This window comes from Trichechus manatus, unplaced genomic scaffold, assembly GCF_000243295.1.
Source record: "Trichechus manatus latirostris isolate Lorelei unplaced genomic scaffold, TriManLat1.0 scaffold00061, whole genome shotgun sequence".
Classification (NCBI taxonomy): domain Eukaryota; kingdom Metazoa; phylum Chordata; class Mammalia; order Sirenia; family Trichechidae; genus Trichechus; species Trichechus manatus.
The window spans coordinates 863,713-872,269 of NW_004443997.1; positions in this window are offsets into that span (position 1 = coordinate 863,713).

Below are 8,557 nucleotides of genomic sequence, written 5' to 3' on the forward strand. Positions count from 1 at the left end.
TCCAGGTGGGTTGGGACCAATTGATGCATCCTAGATAGCTGCTCGCTAGCTTTTAAGACCCCAGAAGCCACTCACCAAAGTGGGATAGAATTGCCGACCTTTTGACCCACCTTTAAGAGCCGAGCTCTTAACCGTTGCACCACCAGGGATCCATCCACAAGTACAGGGGTTAAGAATGACAACTCATATTTTGGGGGAACACAATTCAATCCATAACAAGACAGTACAGAGGTCCTGATTTAATTGGTCATGGGTGGAGTCCAAGCTTTGTTGTTTGTTGCTATCAAGTCCATTTTCTACTCACAGCAACCTCATGTGCCAGAGTAGAACTGCCCCATAGAGTTTTCATGGCTGTAATCTTTACAGAAGCAGATTGCCAAGTCTTTCTCCAGAAGAGCCGCTGGGGGGTTTTGAAATGCCAACCTTTCCATTAGAGGTCGAGTGCTTAACCTTTGTGCCAGTAGGGCTCGTTGCCCAAGCTTTAGTGCTTTTTTGTTTGTTTGTTTTACTTTTTCAATCTCCAGGTTATTCTAATATGAAGCAAGAGTTGAAAGTTATTGAGTTAGGGGAACATTGTTGTTGTTAGCTACTGTCCAGTTGGTCCCCAACCCATGACCATCCCATGTGTTACAGAGTACAACTGCTCCATATGGTTTTCTTGGCTGTAATCTTTTATGGAAGCAGATCACCAGGCCTTTCTTCTGTGAAGCCACTGAGTGGGTTTGAACCACCAATCTTTGGGTAAGCAGCCCATTGCAGACCACTTGCACCACGCAGGCTCCTTCAATCAGTAAAGATGTTCTTACCTTAGAATCATCTCCAATCTGCCCCTACCTTGACCCACCCACCGAGTTCCCATGCACACTGCTGGCTCAGTGGGACCCACCACGTGGCCTTGTCCTAAGATGTTCCCCGTCCTCTCTTTCAGCTGGAAAGGACTTCACCTTGGGTGGCAAATTCCTGTTTGATGAATGTACCTGGGGGAATGTTTCATACTGACAAATGATTTTTATGTATTCAATGTAATATTTAAAATATTTATTTTTTTATACCGAAGGAATATTTTTCTTTTTTTAAGAATAAAGAGAAATTAATAAAGACTCTGCTCTTGGCTCACTCTCCAGAGTACACTGATGTGGGAGACATGGCTGGAGGGATGGGCCCATCTCTGCCTGAGCACCCAGCTAAGTGGGGCTGTTCTCAGGAAAGGGCAGGAGGGATGGAAAAGGATGCCTCTACCCAGTGAGGGTGCTGGCAGGGGGTGGGGTAGTAGTGGGCAGAGCTTGGGCACAGGCAAAACCAGCAAGATGGGGGGGTGTCTGGATCATGGGGTGCTGCCAAGGAAAAGAATGATTGCTCAAAACTGGGGGAATTATTTGACTTCTTATGCATAGTCAGCTCCTTCATCCTCAGTCCTCACTTAACTCTCATAGTAACCCTGTGAGGCATCATCCCCATTTAACAGATTGGGAAACCGAGGCTCAGGGAGATGACTTTCCCAGGGTCACATTAGCAGCGTGTTTAGGGTCAGCAAGGACCACCCCTTTAGCTCCAAATCTCACACTCTTTCCTCTACATGGAACTTCAGAAACAGAAAAAGCCAGCTGTTGAGGTCTCTGTCTTCAAGAATGGACCATTGAAAGAAGGGTTGCTTCCACTACTGGTGCTAGGAAAATTGGATTTCTACATGCAGAAAAATGAAACAGGATCCATGCCTCACACCATATACAAAAACAAGTTCAAAATGGATTAAGGACCTAAATGTGAGAAATAAAACCATGAAATTCTTGGAAGAATATGCAGAGGCAATGCTGTCAGGCCTAGCTTTTGACAATGGGTTATTTAATATAACAACAAAAGCACAAACAGCAAAAGACAAAATAGATAAATGGGACCTCATAAAAATTTAAAACTTTTGTTCATCAAAAGACTTTATCAAAAAAGTGAAAAGACAAGCTACTGACCTGGATAATATCTTCAGAAACCATATATCCAATAAGAATCTAATAACCAAAATATATATAAAACTTTGACAACATCGAAAAGACAACCCGATCATAAAATGGGTAAAGGACTTGAATAGACATTTCACCAAGGAGGACATTCAGATCACCACCAAACACATGAGAAGATGCTCAACGTCATTAGCCATCAGAGAGATGCAAATCAAAACCACTATGAGATACCATTTCACTCCCACTAAGATGGCTAAGATTTAAAAAAAATAATAAAATAACAAATGTTGGTGAGGATGTGGGGAAATTGGAACCCTTATCCATTGCTGGTGGGAATGCAAAATGATATAGCAGCTGTGAAAAACAGTGTGGAATTTCCTCAAAAAAGCTAAAAATAGAACTACCATATGACCAAGCAATTCCACTCCTACGTAGATACCCAAAAGACTTGAAAGCAAATACTCAAACAGAGACTTGTACAACAATGTTCATTGCAGCACTATTCACAATAGTCAAAAAATGGAAACAACCTAAACGCCCATCAACAGGTGACTTGATAAACAAAATGTGGTGCATACATACAATGAAATACTTCTCAATCAGAAAGAGAAATGAAACCTTGATATATGCCACCGTATGGGTGGAGCTTGAAGACATTATGCTGAGTGAAATAAGTCAATCACAAAAGAACAAATATTGTATGACCTCACTTATATAAAAGACAAGAAGAGGCACATGTATAGAGACCAAAGTTTATTAGCGGTTACCAAAGGTAGGAAGGAGCAGGGAAAGGGGCTTATTGCTGATGCAGTACTGTGTTTTGGTTTATCATTGATGAATGGTAAGGTTGCACAGACAAATACTGTAATTGCTGTCAATAAGTTGTACACCTGTAAAAAGTTGAATTGGCAAATGTTGTATGATAGACATATTTACAACAACGACAAAAAAAAAAGGAGCTGCTGAGGCTGCTTATGTGCAACCGAACTCCTCATTCAATTTGGTTCCTTGCTTTGAAGGTTAAGGGTCATGGTTTCATGGGACATCCCAGTTAATTGGCCTAATAATGTTTTTAGTGCTTCTATTCTACCTCCTAGTTTGTTGTGTAGTGCCTGGGGTCTTAAAAGGTTGCAAGCTGCCATTCAGGGTACAACATTTGGTCTCTATTCACCTGGAGCAACAGAGGGGGAAGGGGAGTCACGAATAGGAGGAGGAAGTGGAAAGTGTAACTAATTGCCTACATGAAAAGCTACCTCCTTTGCCATGAGACCAGAAAAACTAGAAGGTGCCCAGCTACCAGTACTGAACATTCTGATCAAAGATTCTAGAAAAGAATCCTGATCAAAAGGGAAAGAATGCAAACAGAATTTAAAATTCTCATGGAATCTAGAATTTCTGGAGTCATGGAGGCTGGATGAACCCCTGAAACTATCGCTCCAAGATAATCTTTAAACCTTAAACCAAAAATATTCCCTGAAGTCTTCTCAAAACCAAACAATAGCTTAGCTTAACTAGTAAAGAACGCCTACCTTCAGCACTGTGCTCATTTAAGATCTGTTTCTAAGGGATCAAATAGACAACAGCAACTTGAAAGATTAGATAGGAAACTAAGGGGGCAGTGAGTCTATGTTAATAGGGGAGAACAACTCAGAAAACAAGGATGAGAGTGGCTGCAAGACTCAGAGAATGTGATCAGTGTCACTGAATTGTACATGTAGAAATTCTTGAATTGGTGTACATTCTGCCAGGCATATTTTCAACAACAACAACAAAAATAAATTATTTTTTAAAAGAAGAATGGACCATTGACCGATATGTGTCAGAGTAGAACTGTGCTCCATAGGGTTTGAAATGGCTGACTTTTCAAAAGTACATCACCAGGCCCTTCTTCCAAGAAGACTAGGTGGGCTTGAACAGCCAACTTTTTGGCTATTGGATGAGCACATTAACTGTTTGCACCACCCAGGGACTCCCCTTCTGCATAGTCTTTCAATTTAGGGCAGAGGTGACACAGAAGGTTCTCTTTCTTCTACCACGAACCCTGAGCTGTTTGGGCACAAAGCCTGGCACATGGGGGTCTTCCCAGGCTTGACCAGGTGAGTGGACTGATAACGGAGAGAACGTGAAGACGAGTGAACATGAGCAGCATCTCTCACCAGCTGAGTGATGTCAGGATGGTCACTTAGCCTCCCAGGGCCTCAGTTTCCTCATCTGTAAACGGAGATAGTCACCCGACCTCACGTCCACAGAGTGACTGGGAGAAGCTAAGATGGGTGAGAAAACACCTTGTAAACTGTAAAGTGCAGGGCTGCCACAGGCTGTGAGCTTGTGTATCTGATGTGGTAACTGATGGTTTTGGGAGTCCCCCTGTCCTACTGAGCCCTCCCGAGAGCCCGGATGGAGAAGGCCCAGCTGGGGACCTGGGCTGCCCTGCCACCTCCACCACATGGACAGGAGGCCTCTCTGTCAGGTCTCCTCCCAGCCTGGGATCCAGACACCAGAAGCAGAGGAGGAATCAGCTGGGAGGGTGGTCCTTCCTGCTCCCCCTTCCCCACCAGCCTGGCCTGTGGCCTTGGATCAGAGCTGTCAGAATCCTGCAGGCACAGGGAGAGAGTGGTCCTTCCCCTGCAAGAGAGTGTAGGTGTCTGGGATTCACTTGGCTTTGTCCATCTCCCCCGGGGTGGGTGGACTGGGTCCTGCTCTTAGAACAGAAGCTCCCTGCTCACGGGATCCTTCCAGCAACCTTGTGAAGGAGATAGACCAGTGGTCATCATTATTACTCTCGCAATTACACCGATAAGAGAGCTGAGCTCACCCGAGAGGGACAGCTGCTCATGGTCACAGGACGGGATAGAGCAGAGCCAGGGCAAGCACCTGGGCACCCGGGCAGTGCCCCTTCCTCCTGCTGAGTGAGTGTTCTTGCCTCCTGTTTGGAGGGTGACCCAGTCACCGATTCTCAGTCCTTTGTTCTCTCTTGCCCAAGGGAGGGCAGACAACAGAACTGCTGCCCTCTCCTCGGGACCAGAGAATTCTGGTGAGGGCAAGAACCCGGGGCCAGAGTGCTGGGCTGCCCTTCTGCCCCGCAGGCCCGCAGTTGGGGTCTGTCTTTCCCTCCCTTTCTGACCTTGGCTTTTTGTTTGTTTGTTTCCTCTAGTTTCCTAGTAAGAAGCCCTGGCTGTGCAGTAGTTAAAGCACTGTGTTACTAACCGAAAATTGGCAGTTCAAACCTACAAGCTGCTTTGCGGGAAAAAGATGTGGCAATATGTTTCTGTAAATATTACAGCCTTGGAAGCCCCATTGGACAGTTTTCCTCTGTCCTATGGAGCCCTGGTGGCACAGTGGTTAAGAGCTCGGCTGTTAACCAAAAGGTCGGCAGTTGGAATCCACCAGCTGCTCCTTGAAAACCCTATGGGACAGTTCTACTATGTCCTATAGGGTCACTATGAGTTGGAATTGACCAGACAGTAATTGGTTTAGGTTTCCTAGTAAAGTTTCTTTTGCAAAGCTTTACCCTTATCTCAGATGAGCCAAGGGGACGCTGAAGATGGCGTGTTGTGGCTGGCCATGGGGTGAAATTCAGCCAGATGGGCTGGGAGGAGCTGAGATCCTGGACCTGAGGTTGGGGACAAGGAATCAGAAACAGCTGGAGTTTGGGCTTCCGGCCCTGCCCCGTGGCCTCTCCCATCCCAAGCAGCTGCCTTCACTGCCCATGGTGATTTGCATTTGGGGAAAGTCATAGACTCATGAGCAGTGAGAGATGGAGGGCTGCAGGACAGCATTTCTCAGACTTCAGTGTGCACAGGGATCCCTGGGACCTTACTAAAAGGCTGACTCCCATTCAGTAGATCTTGGAGTGGGCCGAGTCCCTGGATGATGCAAACAATTAACATGGTTGGCAGCTAACTGGAAGGTTGGAGGTTTGAGTCCACCCAAAGACAACACGGAAGAAAAGTCTGGTAATCTATATTTGAAAACTCAGCCATTGAAATCCCCATGGAGCTTAACAACAACAAAAATAAATAAGTAAATAAAATAAACAAACAAAAAGAGGTAAGTCTTTTGGCGGGGTGATGGAAATGTTCTAAAATTAGATTGTGGTGATGGTTGTATCACTCTTTAAATTTACTAAAATTCATTGAACTGTGCACTTATAAAAGGTGAATTTTATAATATGTGAATTATATATCAATAAAACTATTTAAAAAATAAATAAAACTCTATGGAGCACAGTTCTACTCTGACACACATGGGGTCACCATGAGTTGTAACCGAATCAACGGCAACTGGTTTTGGTTGGGGCTGGGAGGTGCGGCAGCAAAACTGTGCATTTCTAGTCAGCTCCCAGGCAAGGCTGACAGTGTATGTCCATGGATCACGCTCTACAGGGCTTCTGGTCCAGTTCTTCATTATACAGAGACCAGAGAGGACCACAGCCCACTGAGCACAGCTCCCTTCTCCTGGGCCTCCCCGCCTTGTGTGCCTCTTCCATCACACTCATCCTCCTCTGCTGGCCTGAGCTTCTCTGCTGGCACTGCCTGTGTCCTATTGTGGTGAAATGAGTTCCTTTATGTGGCCTGTTGCCTTGGTTCTTTGGAAAAACAGCTTGAGAGATTTTACCCCTGAGCCCTGAGGAGTTGCCTTGCCTTAATTTTCTATCCCAGAGGGTTTGTTACTTTTGTGCAGGTTGATTAACATTTCCTGGGTAAACTATAAACAACTTGTGGTTTGACATATTTTGTCTGGTCCTGGACTACAGCCTGCCCTGTGATTGGTATGCACCTTGCAAGGATTGGTCAATAGAATATGCAAATGAAGTGTTTATAGCTTACTATGCAAATGAAATATCTGTGGCCTATTGAGAGGAGATTGGTCAGTTCTTGGCCCTGGTGGGAGGGTCTTGCCTTGAAATTGACAAAGTGTTTGTGTATAGAAGCAGCCAATCCCAGAGAAAAGAAGCCGAGAGAGGGAGGCAAGGCACTTCCTAAAAGAGCTGTAATATGGGCCAAGGGTTGTAACATTGAAGACTTCAATCAAGAGGCCCAGAAGGGGCCCTGTGGCAGAGCCAGTGGTGACAGATGGCAGGGCCAAGAAGAGCCTGTCCTGAGGGAGCTGAGATGAGGCCTGCACAGCTGAGAGGAGCTGAGAGAGCTTTCTTGCACTGAAAAAAGGAGACTTACCTACATGCTTCCTGATCCTAATCCTGAGAAGTGGCCTATTGATCCTGATCCAAGTTGTGCCCTGTTGCTTCCTTAATAAACCACTTAACTGTAAGTATTATCTGTGAATTCTGTGTGGCCATTGCAGTGGATTATCGAACACAGAAGAGAAGTAGACAGCCCCGTGGGAGGGACGGCTGGTATCAGAACTGCTAAAAAAAGTTGGAGAGTGAAAGTATGTCTGATTTCCACCTCATGGGAATCAGCCTTGGGCTGATCTTCATCCTAGTCATTACTTCCTCCACCCCCAACTAAGTTAAACAGGTTCTAACGCTACTACTACCATCATTTTACACCTATTCATCTTTGGAACCTGGGCACAGGAACTGACACTTATAAGCATTCATGAACAAACAAGTAGATGATTCTCAGAAAAGCTGCCCAGATCCCAAAATGAATTGCGGCTGGGGAACTCCCATACCCAACCACAGACAAAGTATGGAGGAAACAATTGGGGTCCTTCCAGAGCCCCTGTGTCTGTGGCCATCCAGTTCCAACCTATCTTGTTCCCCTAAGGAATGGGGTCCCAGGAGTCTGGGAAGAGGTTGCAGTGGCTGGGGGTCCACGTGGAGCGAGGCAGGAGGGAGGAAATGTCCCCTGCAGGAGGGCAGCTCAGGCCTGGAAGAACCCAGTGGAAAAGCCCTGGCTCTGGCCCCCAGCATCCTGCGTGAGTCTGAACAGGGCCCTAAATGTTCCTGTACCACATTCTCAGCTGCTCTCTTTGTCATCAGTGGTGATCATTGGTCCATCCTTGAAGACAGAGGCTTCGGCAACTTGTTTCTTCTAAGTCTCTGAAGTTCCATGGAGGGGAAAGAGTGTGATATTTGGAGCTAAAGGGCCGTAAACATTCTGCCAGTGTGACCCTGGGCAAGTTGCTTCATTTCCCTGGGCCTCAGTTTCCCAATCTGTTAAAGGGAGATAATGATTCAAGGGTTACTATGAGAATTAAGTGAGGGCTGGGGTGAAAGAGCTGACTACGTGTAAGACATCAAATAATCCCCCACTTTTAAGTAACCATCCTTTTCCTTGGCAGCACCTCATGATATGGACACCACCTGCCTCTTTGGTTCTACCTATGTTCAAGCTCTGCCAACCCACACCCCGGCCCCCAGCAGTTCCCTCGCCCAGTGGAGACACATTTTCCCACCCTTCTGCCTTTTGCCAAGCAGAGCCCCAACCCACTGGGAGCTCAGGCAAGGATGGTCCCAGCCTTCCTTTTCACACATCAGAGTACTCTGGGGAGCATGCCAAGAGCAGATTACTTATTAATTTCTCTTTTTTCTTAAAAAATCAAAAAGTATTCCTTCAGTATAAAAATAAATATTTTAAATATGACATTGCATACATAAAAATCATCTGTCAGTATGAAACATTCCCCCAGGTACA